We start from the raw sequence: 14,087 nt of genomic DNA, 5'->3' as shown, positions 1-14,087 counted from the left end.
TATCGAAACCACGTTCTTCCAGCGCATAGCCAGATGCTGTACCGAATACTCTTGGCGCCAGGTCCGACTTTACAGGAAGGAAATATTATTTCCATCGATCCAGAGTGTTTAGCATCTTCTCCCCTTGCGTCGACCGGACTTGTGCAATTCCACGGCCGTTCTCCCCAGTTTCAATTACCGCAGCCTAGCTACGCGGTAATGAAAGGTCTCCCCCACAATGGATGAGGTGCGGCATGCACTTTGGCTCCCGGACCGGAAACACATTAATGGGAACTCGGGTTTTCGATACACTTCAATTATCCTCCGGGAGTGGGGGAGGGGGTTGCGACAGCCGATGTGCGCGGATCAGGGTACGCCCGGCGCGTCGCACCGCTCCGTAATCCAGCATATGGGAAAGTAATCAGTGCGGAGTAAGACTCTTCTCCTCCTTTGCTCACTATCTTTCCCTCCTACGTACGTTGAGCCTCCTTTTCTGCGTCAGTGGCGTGCAATTTTAAGAACAAACTTCTTTGGACAGGTACGACTCGAACGCTGTGAAGCAAATCAGTAACTTAAATAATGATTGAAGCAATAAGCAGCGAGTTATAATGGCAGGAGGGTATTTACTTACGTTTCTATGTTAATTTTGAAGACCGGTGCATTAATTTTGTCAGGTACTCAGCTTTGAAGCCGTTTTCCCTGATTAACTTTCATATTTTCCCCTCTAGTAATGCCGCACTTCGATTATTGATACGTTCTGTTAACCCTTTTTTCTTTCTTTCTAAATTTTATGGCACAGATATTCCACCAAGGAACCACCTCTTGAGTATACATAGAGGTGCCATCTGTGTTTTGAAATTGTGTGCAGAGTTAAAGTGTTGAAAAAAAAATGTATTTGGTATGATCCATGATAAAAAAATTAATTTGCGCATCAAAGGGTTAAGTGATCTACTGTTCTCCAATCAGGAGATTAACCGTGAAAGGAATATGGTTACTATTGCGTCATCTATTGGAGCGAAGTAGATAGATAATATTACCGTTATAACGTCAGTTAAAAAAAATATACGCTCTCTTCCATATGTTATTTCCTGTATGGAGAGATTAAAAGACCAGGAGATTAACCGTGATCTAATTTTGTAACTAGGGTAGTATAAGTGTGTGTGTATCGTTTGTGCTTTGAGAGTTAGCCAATGGAGATGCATGTACCCACGTGTGTGACCTTATGACATCAACATTCATTCAAAGTATATTCCGCTGCGTCTCATTCCCCTGAGACTTTCTCCTGGTTGGAGTGCTACAGTTCTAAACTGCCAGACAAGTTACAGCGAGGTCAGAATATGTGCGTCAGATACGTGTGCAACATCCGGCGATATGATCACATATCACAGTCCTTCGCAAGTCTTTCATGGCTCCGATTCTAAAAACATAGGACTTTACACTAGTGTCCTGCAATGTTCGAACATGAGAGAGGCAACAAAGACATTAAAAACTTCGTCTTATTTCATACGAATGACTAATCTTAAGATTTGTGCTAAAATTCTTAAGCGGTTAAAACATGAATGGAGGGCAGCTAGTGTTTTCATAGCAAGTTGGGACAACACGATAGGCCTTTTTCTGCAGAGCGAACAACGGCAAATAACAAACTTCACCACACTCGACAAACTTGAACCGAACATAACGCCTGTAATGCACTGTGCTACTTTACAGTTTTTGGCTTTACTCTTTCAAATTCTGCATACTTCAACACCAAATTATCTTTCGTGACGTTTCTCTTATCTATATTCTAACCACGATGTAAATACCAGACCGCTTATCTTTGGCACAATAATTATATCTCTTCATAGAACAACTTGTTATTCATCTTCTACAGTCTTCACCTCGCGACAATGGATTTTTTTTTAATTTTATTTGGTTATTTTACGACGCTTTATCAACATCTTAGGTTATTTAGCTTCTGAATGAGATGAAGGTGATAATGCCGGTGAAATGACTCCGTGGTCCAGCACCGAAAGTTACCCAGCATTAGCTCATATTGGGTTGAGGGAAAACCCCGGAAAAAAACCTCAATCAGGTAACTTGCCCCGACCGGGAATCGAACCCGGGCCACCTGGTTTTGCGGCTAGACGCGCTAAGCGACAATGGAATTGCTTCTCACAAAGTATTAGGGGCTGCAAGATAATAAACATTTTTAAAAATAGCTTAAAGGGTAACCTTAGCAATTCAATCTAATTATACTGACTTCAACGGTCACTAACTACATGGTAACTTCATTCTTTAGATATGAATCCTGATAGCGCTGTATTTTCAAAATTCTCATAATAATATTTTCCTATCGTCTAACATTATTTGAAATATATATTAGCATTCTATGTATATCAGTTGAATTCTGCTACACAGTTTGTATTTTATTTTTAATTCATAGTTCATTGTATTTTACTGTTATTTCATAAGTAAATACACAACTTTTATCGAAATCAAATTGTCGTGTTCTTTGTAGCTTGTAAATTAATTCATAAGGCCTATGTAAGTATGCTTTTTGCTGACTGTCAGCTAAAATAAATTATTATTATTATTATTATTATTATTATTATTATTATTATTATATATCTAATAAAGAAATAATCTTAGACCTATACAATTTTTAAAGCGTTTACCTGACGGTCCAGAATTGCGCTCGGACGCGAGTTCGATTCCCGCTTGGACTGATTACCTGGTTGGGTTTTTTCCCCGAGCTTTTCCCAATCGTAAGGCGAATGTTAGGTTAATCTATGGCGAATCCTCGATCACCTCATAAAATACCATCTCGCTATCACTAGTCCCAGTGATGTAAAATAGCCGAGTAGTTAAGGGAATGTTCGTGAAAAGTTGCTGCACAAAACCGGTCTTTCTCTAGCTCAGTAAAATTGTAATTAATTCTCAAAAAGAACTATCACAATATTACTAACCTTTACCTTACTTATCTTGTGAAGCGGTAGCGAATATTCTGTCTATCAGATGGCATGTCCATTTAACAAGATAATAAATAACTGACGAATTTGTATAATGAAAAAAGGATTGATATGTTTTTATTTATTGCTGATCGTATTAATGGCGCTTGAATACAAGATTGATCGAATTTAATCAATTTCAGAGACTGGGGATGCGGGGCTCCAATTCTCAGAAGGTACTTCTTCCATCTCTTCCCACATCCTCCTATTTCATGCTTCAATGATAAAACACCCAATCCCTTTCTGCCTTCATTTCCAATGCCGTCCGTTCCTTGAAGCTCTCCAAAGTTCTTAGAAATGCCACCGATATAGTTCGTCTTCCTTCATATTCTTAGCTCTCTGCTAGTCCAACAATCGATTGTGTGTATTAAAGCTACCACTCCATTAAAACCCGAATGTCACCAAATGTAGAAAGTGTCAGCCAAGCATCTTACACAAGATCCTACATACTCACGAAGCTTACCTGGATTTCTCTCGTAATAATATGATGTTGTTTGCCATGGTACTGGTGATAAAATTAATCACAATGATACCAGTAGTTCTAGTAGTATTGTCGGTAGTGATAATTAGAGCCCGGATGTTTAGGAATTTATAACAGTTAAACAGGCAGGCAAAAAAGGCAATAAAAACGTAAAAAATGCATAATAAATTTTGAAAAATACTTACTTACCGGCTTTTAAGGAACCCGGAGGTTCATTGCCGCCCTCACATAAGACCGCCATTGGTCCCTATCCTGAGCAAGATTAATCCAGTCTCTATCATCATATCCCACCTCCCTCAAATCCATTTTAATATTATCTTCCCATCTACGTCTCGGCCTCCCTAAAGGTCTTTTTTCCCTCCGGCTTCACAAATAACACTCTATATGCATTTCTGGATTCGCCCATACGTGCTACATACCCTGCCCATCTCAAACGTCTGGATTTAATGTTCCTAATTGTCAGGTGAAGAATACTATGCGTGCAGTTCTGTGTTGTGTAACTTTCTCCATTCATCCCTCTTAGTCCCAAATATTTTCCTAAGCACCTTATTCTCAAACACCCTTAACCTATGTTCCTCTCTCAAAGTGAGAGTCCAAGTTTCACAACCATAAAGAACAACCGGTAATATAACTGTTTTATAAATTCTAACTTTCAGATTTTTTGACAGCAGACTAGATGATAAAAGCTTCTCAACCGAATAATAACAGGCATTTCCCATATTTATTCTGTTTAATTTCCTCCCGTGTATCATTTATATTTGTTACTGTTGCTCCAAGATATTTGAACTTTTTCACCTCTTCAAACGATAAATTTCCAATTTTTGTATTTCCATTTCGTACAATATTCCCGTCACGAGACATAATCATATACTTGGTCTTATCGGAATTTACTTCCACACCTCTCTCTTTATTTGCTTCCTGTAAAATTCACGTGTTTCCCCTAATCGTTTGTGGATTTTCTTCTAACATATTCACGTCATCCGCATAGACAAACAGCTGATGTAATCCGTTCAATTCCAAGCACTCTCTGTTATCCTTGACTTTCCTAATGGCATATTCTAGAGCAAAGTTAAAAAGTAAAGGTGATAGTGCATCTCTTTGCTTTAGCCCAAAGTGAATTGGAAAAGCATCAGATAGAAACTGACCTATACGGACTCTGCTGTACGTTTCACTGAGACACATTTTAATTAATCGAACTAGTTTCTTGGGAATACCAAATTCAATAAGAGTATTATATAAAACTTCTCTCTTAACCGAGTCATATGCCTTTTTGAAATCTATGAATAACTGATGCACTGTACCCTTATACTCCCATTTTTTCTCCATTATCTGTCGAATACAAAATATCTGGTCAATAGTTGATCTATTACGCCTAAAACCACACTGATGATCCCCAATAATTTCATCTACATATGGAATTAATCTTCTCAAAAGAATATTGGACAAAATTTTGTACGACGTCAACAAAAGTGATATTCCTCGAAAGTTACTACAGTTAGTCTTGTCCCCCTTTTTAAAGATAGGTACGATTATGGACTCCTTCCATTGTTCTGGTACAATTTCCTTTTCCCAAATAGCAAGTACAAGCTTATAAATTTCGTTAGATAATGCGCTTCCACCCTCTTGTATTAATTCTGCTGGAATTTGATCGATACCTGGAGACTTATAATTTTTCAGATTTTCTATCGCAATTTCGACTTCAGAGAGTGCATTATAAAATTAAAAAAAGTATAATATATTTTAGCAATACATATAGATTATATCAACTTAACTCACATTTTTACTTCGTAATTGAAGTTTACTTTTCAATGACTTACTGAATTCAGAAATTCTAGCTAACCGATCTTACTTATACCTTCTGTTACCCGACAATAACTGACTGTTCCTCACTCAAATTTCTTTCTCCTACAATAATGAACGCGTGTAGCGCAGAATTGTAATAATAAAATTTGAAAATATGAAAGCAAACAATTCAAAATCCTACGTAACGACGTCTATGAGAACGAGCTTAATATTTACGATTATAGAGCTGATTGTTGCTATCGTGAAGACATAATATTATATTTGTAACTGTGGATTGTCGATCATCACTACACCAATAGTATTAAAGCACGATTATTAGCAGATTAAGCACCGAAATAAATTACTGTTATTTACTGTTGTTAGTAAAGTAGGTCATTGTTTCATATAGCCTATTTAAATTTCAAACACATTACATTACAGTTAATTATAAAATTGCAAATAATCAAGAAATATTGCTTTGAAATAACAAAAAATGCATCTATTAATAAGAAACACCTCAAACAGGCAAAATAGATTAATCGATTAAATTCAAATAGTTAATCGATTAAATATTTTGATCGATCAACAGCACTAATATTATTACTTTTATTTTATTAAAACTGTTTATTGAATACTTCATTCACAAAATAGTCTTACAGTTAGTAAATATCACTCTTGGGGTCATCTTTTGATTAATTTCCCTCGCGCTTCACTTGACTTCGCGCTTGTGAAATTTTAGATACAATAAAACTCACTCATGGTATTATTTATGACAAGAAACGTTCATTAGGTAAAGTTAAATTAATCGCCACTTTGTTACTTCGATAGTAATGGTAACAGTACTAATAATTACAGTCCAAGTAGGCTACCATTGAAAATTTACAATTCCCCGCCCCCCACCCCTAACATAACATTTGGGCCAGTCAAACGGTAAGATTCGATGGGAGTATATTGTTCATATGAAGACGGTGAGAATGAATATAGGCCTAACCGTTCCTTCTCTACCTACTTACTTTACAATTTATGACTCCTTAAACGGTGACGTCACTAACCCCACGTTCCCTAGTGACCAAGTTGTTTGTCTCTACCATATTTTGCAAAATGGTGCTCATTGTTACTTGCAAACTGCAATTAATTGATTTCAATGGTCATGAGAAACCTCTCCGTGTCCAAAAGGTAACGGTATGGTGCGCGGTTTCATCCACTGGAATAATCTGCCCATTCTTTTTCGAGAATGACGCCGGAAATGCAGCGACTGTTAATTCAGTGCGATATGTTGAAATGATTCAGACCTTTTTTACACCACAACTCGCCCATTTTCCAGCGAATGAAAACACACTGTTTCAACATAACGGAGCAACAAGCCACACCGCAATAATTTCGATGGATGGTGTGAATGTTTTGTTCCCGGGCCGCGTCATTTCTCGGAACAGGAATATCGCTTGGCCGCCTAGGTCACCTGATTTAACGGTATGTGATTTCTTCCTATGGGGATACCTCAAACGAAGATGTTTGGGAGAAATAAACCCAGAACAATTCCAGCCTAAAACAACGTATACGAGAAGAGGTCGCTGCGATACCTGTCAATATTCTGAGAGGGGTTATGCAACAGTTGTGGCCAGACTCGAAGAATGCGTGCGTTTCAATGGAAGTCACTTGGCTGACGTAATTTTTTAAGAAATATTTTTTATTGTTGCATACTTAATGGTTATTCATGTACTTGTCATTTCTACTCATTAAATTGATATAATAGTAACTTTTCATTCTTTTTCTGCGCCATGAAATCTTTCCGTTTGACTGCCCACCGTGTACATTTCTTGTAGTAACTTTCAAATCTTTCGTAGCTTTTGAATAACCGGCCACATATACAATTATGCTATTTCCGGGTTTTGAACTCGCGATCATCATAAGCGGACGCTTTGCTGACTCTACCAAAGCGCTTTACAGAATTACAGTTCTTTTCTTTTACGCTTCACGTAATGAGAAAGTGATAATAGAACACGATGTAGATGAAGTAAATCAGTCTTCTTACAGAGACATTGTGTCTACATTATATTGCACTTTGCTGCCCATGCTGTTGTACATTAAGTGGGGCTCTGGACCGCACTTTGTGGCGGCTAGGAAGCGTGCCAATCTCATGTTCTGATGCTACTAGCATGCTACTTGCCGACACGCAATGCAAAGTCTTCCAAGGATCACAATCTGAGAGAAGGAGAACGAGAGAGTGCGAGAGATTCATTCCAGGTCGGAAATGTTAGCGCGGAGACGGAATTGATGATTCTTGCCCAGTGAACCACATTGTTTATCCTAAATCGGAATCCCTGCAAACAGAAGGCAACCTTGACCTCTCAAGTTTTGCATAGTTTCTCTTCCCAGCCATTACGAAATCCGCTGCGTTGTTTGCTTTAGTACTGCGAGCATAGGATAATGCTGTAAAACAGATCGTGGCTCTTGCAAGGAATCTGTTCTTACGGTCTGAAATATTGCTTATTTGTTTAACTTGCGAAGTAATGAAAGTGTAAAATATTTCAGCCGCCGCTAACAGCTGAGAGCTAAGACCTGCTACGTCCCAAAAATAAATAAGAAACAAAAAACTGTTATAAATGTTTGTGTACTTACGGGTTCAGACTCGCTCGCGTTAATGAAAATATATTTCATTGTTTTGCATTTGCTTCACGTTTGTTTGTCGTCTGTCCCCTTCCATCTTACTGTCTCGAGATCAAACTTATTCACTGTACGATGACAATAATTTGATGTACAATGGTAGACAAAAAGATTGACCGTGCTGAAATGAGTAAGTCCTAAATCACGGTTCACATGGGCGATGGCAAATTACACGTCAGATGACGATACTTTAACCTCTGCTTAGTTTCCCACTGCAGTATATTTCATCACCGCTACAATTTTAAATAATGGATTAAATTTTAATATTACAAATTAATGTTATCTAACTTACACCAGCAATACGTCTTACTTAAGATCTAATTGTACGATAACTTTTCGCTCTGCGAAGGAATTTTAAAATGTTGCATAATGTTCGGGTTAAATTTCTCCAGTTTCAAAGAACAGAACTAAAATTCTTTGAATTATTTATTATCATAATACACTTACTTACAACTTACTTACAAATGGCTTTTAAGGAACCCGGAGGTTCATTGCCGCCCTCACATAAGCCCGCCATCGGTCTCTATCCTGTGCAAGATTAATCCAGTCTCTATCATCATATCCCACCTCCCTCAAATCCATTTTAATATTATCCTCCCCAAAAGTCTTTTTCCCCTCCGGTCTCCCAACTAACACTCTATATGCATTTCTGGATTCGCCCATACGTGCTACATACCCTGCCCATCTCAAACGTCTGGATTTAATGTTCCTAATTATGTCAGGTGAAGAATATAATGCGTGCAGTTCTGCGTTGTGTAACTTTCTTCATTCTCCTGTAACTTCATCACTCTTAGCCCCAAATATTTTCCCAAGAACCTTATTCGCAAACACCCTTAATCTCTGTTCCGCTCTCAAAGAGAGAGTCGAAGTTTCACAACCATACAGAACAACCGGTAATATAACTGTATTATAAATTGTAACTTTCAGATTCTTTGACAGTAGACTAGATGACAAAAGCTTCTCAGCCGAATAATAACACGCATTTCTCATATTTATTCTGCGTTTAATTTCCTGCCGAGTGTTATTTAAATTTTTACTGTTGCTCCAAGATATTTGAAGTTTTCCACCTCTTCGAAAGATAAATCTCCAATTTCTATGTTTCTATTTTGTACAATATTCTGGTCACGAGACATAATCATATACTTTGTCTTTTCGGGATTTACTTCCAAACCTATCGCTTTACTTGCTTCAAATAAAATTTCCGTGTTTTCCCCAATCGTTTGTAGATTTTTTCCTAACATAGTCACGTCATCCGCATAGACAAGAAGCTGATGTAACCCGTTCAATTCCAAGCCCTGTATGTTATCCTGAACTTTCCTAATGGGATATTCTAGAGCGAAGTTAAAAAGTAAAGGTGATGGTGCATAATACACTGCTCTTTTAAATTGACTAATAATATTAGGAATTAAAACAATGATTTTCTCAAAACATGATATGAAATGTTTCAAATAAAACTATTTTTTCCTCGAAAAGGAAGTAAAGACGAGCAAAATTGTGTTAAACTTTTTTTTTTAAATATCTAAATGAATAACCCTTTGAAATTAATGACATTACTTACGGGTCAACTTGTATATTCGTTCTCGTTTTCGATACATACTATGTTTAAGTAAAATTTGTGCCGTAATATGACAACAAAATTACTGTGAGTGAAAATGTTATAAACTCTAACAAGAGATAATTAAACATAATTTAATTCTCTCAGGTTTACAGTAAGTACAGAAGTGTTGGTTTCTTCAAAGACTATTAACTGATACAGAGAATGCGAGGACAAGGCATGGTGTATAAAAGTTAGCAATAAATGTTTTCTATTGTAACTATTTGCATATAGTGAAGAATTCCCGGTTGAATGGATAGCAAATAAAATAGTAAAATCACTTGGAGACGAAATGATGGCTGTTGCTTATGTCAGGAACTGAATTTTATTGCAGTCTGGTTCATTGTGAAGCAAGGAACAGGTCAAAGGCTTGTGAATTCGTGGATTTTACATGCATTCCACAAAACTCCAATATAAAAGGGGAATCCTAGTATAATCTCTGTTGCATTCAAAGATACTGTGTGAGTGTGGCGTTTTAATTAAAATGCAGTCGGTATAAGACCAGAATTGGAATTCTTCGAACGAATTCGTAAGTGGTTTAATGTCGCTGTGTAAAATAGATGTTGAACGGCTAATGAAATGTAATGTGCATGAAGAGTTATTTCATAGGCGATCATTGTTTCATGACTTCTTTCTTGGAATACGCCTAGAGTATTAAAAAAATCCTCTTGTTTCGAGTTTTATTCACGAGATAATTTGAATTTTAACTGCCGAAAGTAAAGTGTATTAACTCTAATGCATTCCAGTGGAATTGAAGGGAAATAATACTACACAAAACTTGAACGTATTTCTAGGAAAGTGTCAAAAAGATTGTGTTCGTCATTTTCGTGTACGACATGCGATCAAGACATTTCTAGATTGAATAATAGATGACGTACTATATTTATTACACAACGTCGACTTGGCATTGTTTGTTCGATTATTTGAAAGTGCTTACCATATAACACAGGGTGATTCACAAAGTTCTACTCCGGTTTATGGAGGTGATTCCTGAGATTATTTGGAACAAAAAAATGTAAAGACATTCATGGGATCGCATTCATAGCTACGGTAATTTCAAAACGTCTCATTTGATCGCTAATATGTTTTCGCGGGATATCAGCCGAGTTAAGATTTTGGAATGCTCCAAGCTTTCGACTGCTATCTCTGCAGCCATTCAGGGAAGTGATGTCCGAACAGAAAGTCGAAAGCGAACCAACGCCGAGAAAGCCTCAAATCATACGTCTCATTTGATGATAATCATGATATAGGCCTAAGAAATAAAATAGCAACTTTCTAAGGCATTTTTTGAACAGTAAAAAAAAAAAGTTGAGTAAAAAGGTAACAAGAGCGAGTTTGCTTTCTGACAAACATTTTTAGATTTTGATTAACTCTTTTTTAAAATGAATGTGCACAAACCATTTTGTAAATTGAAAATAAATTATGAGATATAATTAAATTTCATTAGATGTTTTGTTCAGTAGACCGATATGTACTGCTTATATAATTTTGGCAGTTTATATCGTTTACAACCTCTATAACGTCTCAGCCGGATAGTGAAGGTTGAAGCAATCGACTCTAATAAAGTAACAATACTAACACTTCTCGACCTTAGCGAAGCTTTCAACCCTGTAAATTTTGACATGCTCACCCATAAATTGAGAAATCTGTATTTGTCAGAGACTGCTGTGCGTTGGTTCGAATCCTGCTTACGGGAAAGACAACAATGTGTTGTATCCGGGAATCGAAGCTCTTCCTGGCTTAACATAACATCAGGTATACCACAGGGGTCGGTATTCGGACCATTGTTGTTCACAATATATGTCAATGATATTACATCTCTTGTAAGGCATTGTAACTATCACTTCTATGCTGACGATCTTCAATGCTACATCTCTTCCCGCTTAGACCGAGTAAACGACGCTATAGACAAACTGAACGAAGACATTGACTCGATTGTGACATGGACAAAGAAATTCCATCTTAATATCAATCCTGGAAAGACACAAGCAATTATATTAGGACACAAACGGCAAACCGACGCTGTAAAGCACCTCGACATTTCCCCCGTTAAAGTAAGTACAGTGCATATCCCTTTCTTCGGTAAAAAATCTTGGCATTCACATGGATAATAATCTCAACGGACATGAAAATCACAGAAACCCGCAGAAAAGTATATTCTATTATCCATGTGCTAAAAAGGATAAATATTCATCTTCCCTCTTGCTTAAAAAAAGTCCCTTGTGCAGAAGCTTGTATTTCCCTATTTTGACTATACTGACATTTTACTGACTGACCTTTCCAGCGACAACAAAACGAAACTTCAACGTCCTCATAATTTGTGTGTATGTTTTGTAAGCAATGTTCGTAAATATAATCATATTACTCCATCTCTGGAAACAATAGGTTGGCTTAAACTAGATAAGAAAATAAATTTACATTCACTTCTCCTTCTCTTCCAAATCTTGAACTCTTCTATTCCTCCGTACCTGTCGTCTCTCTTCACTTACCTTTCTTCCCACCACAATCTGAACACACGCTCTCGCCATGAAACAATACTAACAATACCATCCCATCGCACTTCCTCATACTCATCCTCTTTCACAATAGCCCTGCCAAGACTCTGGAATTCGTTACCTGCTAGCTTCAGGGATTGTCGAAATAAAATTGAATTCAAACGCAAACTTACTAGGCACTTTGTCAGTAATTGAGACTCGTTCAGATATGGTTTCTTGTAAATAGTTCTCTTAATCTATCACAAAATATCTCAATATATGGTAATTTCGTCACTATAGAATTTTGTTTTTCTAGGTTTTATTTGTAATTCAGTAAATACAAAAATATTCTTTGTTCTTAACTTCTATGATAAAATGTCTAGCTTTCATTAATCAGGTAATCTTGTCGTACTTTAATTTTATTGTAATTGTAATTGTAAATTTAATATTAATTGATAATTTTATTGTTTATATTATAGTTATAATCCCCTGGTAGAGGGGCAGAGAAGGCCTGATGGCCTTATCTCTACCAGGTTAAATAAATAAATACTAAATACTAATACTAACCTTCACGCTTATGTATTAGTTTGGTTGTCGTGCGTCAGATAGTGGCAACAGGGCAGTCTACCGAAATGTCTGACATAGAGGTGCGTAAGAAACAAAGTTGTGTTACTACTGAATTCCTCACTGCTGAACAAATTGCACTCATTGACATCCATCGACTCTTGCTAAAGGTGTATGGAGACCATTCGTGGATGCCGTACGTAGTGCGTTTCAACAGTGATGAAAATGATAATCTTTTGGGATAGGCGAGCTGTGGTTCTTTTGGATGTCCTGGAGCTTGGAGAGCATGTCAATTTTGAACGGTACAACCAGATGCTGGCTAAGCTGAAAGTCTGAATTTCCAGAGTCAGGCGCATAGGCGGAGTTATGGGAGGGGGGCGTGGGGGGCACTGCCCCTCAAAACTTGTCTCAACTCTTTTTTTTTTTTTCCTATTAACGTTAGAATATATTGAATTCAAAAGATCTTTTTGCTTTTGTTTATGATTAAGTTTCTATGCTTAAATTGATGAATTAATGTCTTCAGATCATGTGTCTGGACTATAATATTTATTTTAAATTTCTGAATGTATAAGAATTGCTATACTTCATTTGAGGAATGGAAGCTCTGTAATGTTTCTTGTGTAACAGCCTGTACTCATGTGGTAGAAGTCTGCAGGTGTTCAGGCCGCCACTTGGATGAATAACACTCGCAATAATGCAGAAAAAAAGGAAGGTTATCCCGGTATAATGTGTAAACTTAAAGACGAATTAAATAACATAATTAGAGTTTACATTTCATATGATATCTTCAGGAAAGTAAACTTCATATAAAAAAGTTTGTTAGCACTGTTACGTAGTTTTATTGATGTCTGCATGTGTTTCTATACGAGAGAGAAAAGAGTGAGATTGCTTTAAGTTATGCCCTATTATAATTTGCAGTAGACCTACAGTTCAAGTTCTATACAACTCGGTCCGAAACATCGCGGATATGGATGTAACACTATAAGAATCATGATCCCGAAATAGTGCATTATGCAAGGAGCCTATAATGATAGTAATTAAGACGCAAGTGTGTTTGTTTATGAAACGAGCGCAAGCGAGTTTCATAATTTTCATACGAGCGTCTTAATTACCATTATAGGCAAGTTTCATACGACTTTTTATGCTCGACCATATTTCTAACTTTAAATTATTCAGAAGTATTTATTTTATTTGTATCTGACAGAAGATCGGACGTGACCTTGTTCATAGCTCGTGAATTGTGAGATGTGCGCAGACGCGAAAGTATTGATTTTTTTCCGAGGAACAGTAATGTCATTGACCTTGATGTAATGCAGAGATTGTATAACCTGGAAATTGATTTAGAATTGAAAAATGAGATGACAAATTGAATTTATTTGAATATTATTTACAATTAACGCTAATTATTATAGTAACAGAACATAACCTTCTGCGACAGTATTGGATTTCCGGCCTCCGTGACGTTTCCCTCGTCTTTCGATTGCATATCCGAGAATAATCGAAAACCTGAACTTTAATGAATAGGTGTACTTTAATGACATGCATTAAAGTACTGCTACCAG

This window comes from Periplaneta americana, chromosome 7, assembly GCF_040183065.1.
Source record: "Periplaneta americana isolate PAMFEO1 chromosome 7, P.americana_PAMFEO1_priV1, whole genome shotgun sequence".
NCBI classification, from domain to species: domain Eukaryota; kingdom Metazoa; phylum Arthropoda; class Insecta; order Blattodea; family Blattidae; genus Periplaneta; species Periplaneta americana.
Note: the sequence above shows the minus strand (reverse complement) of the source record.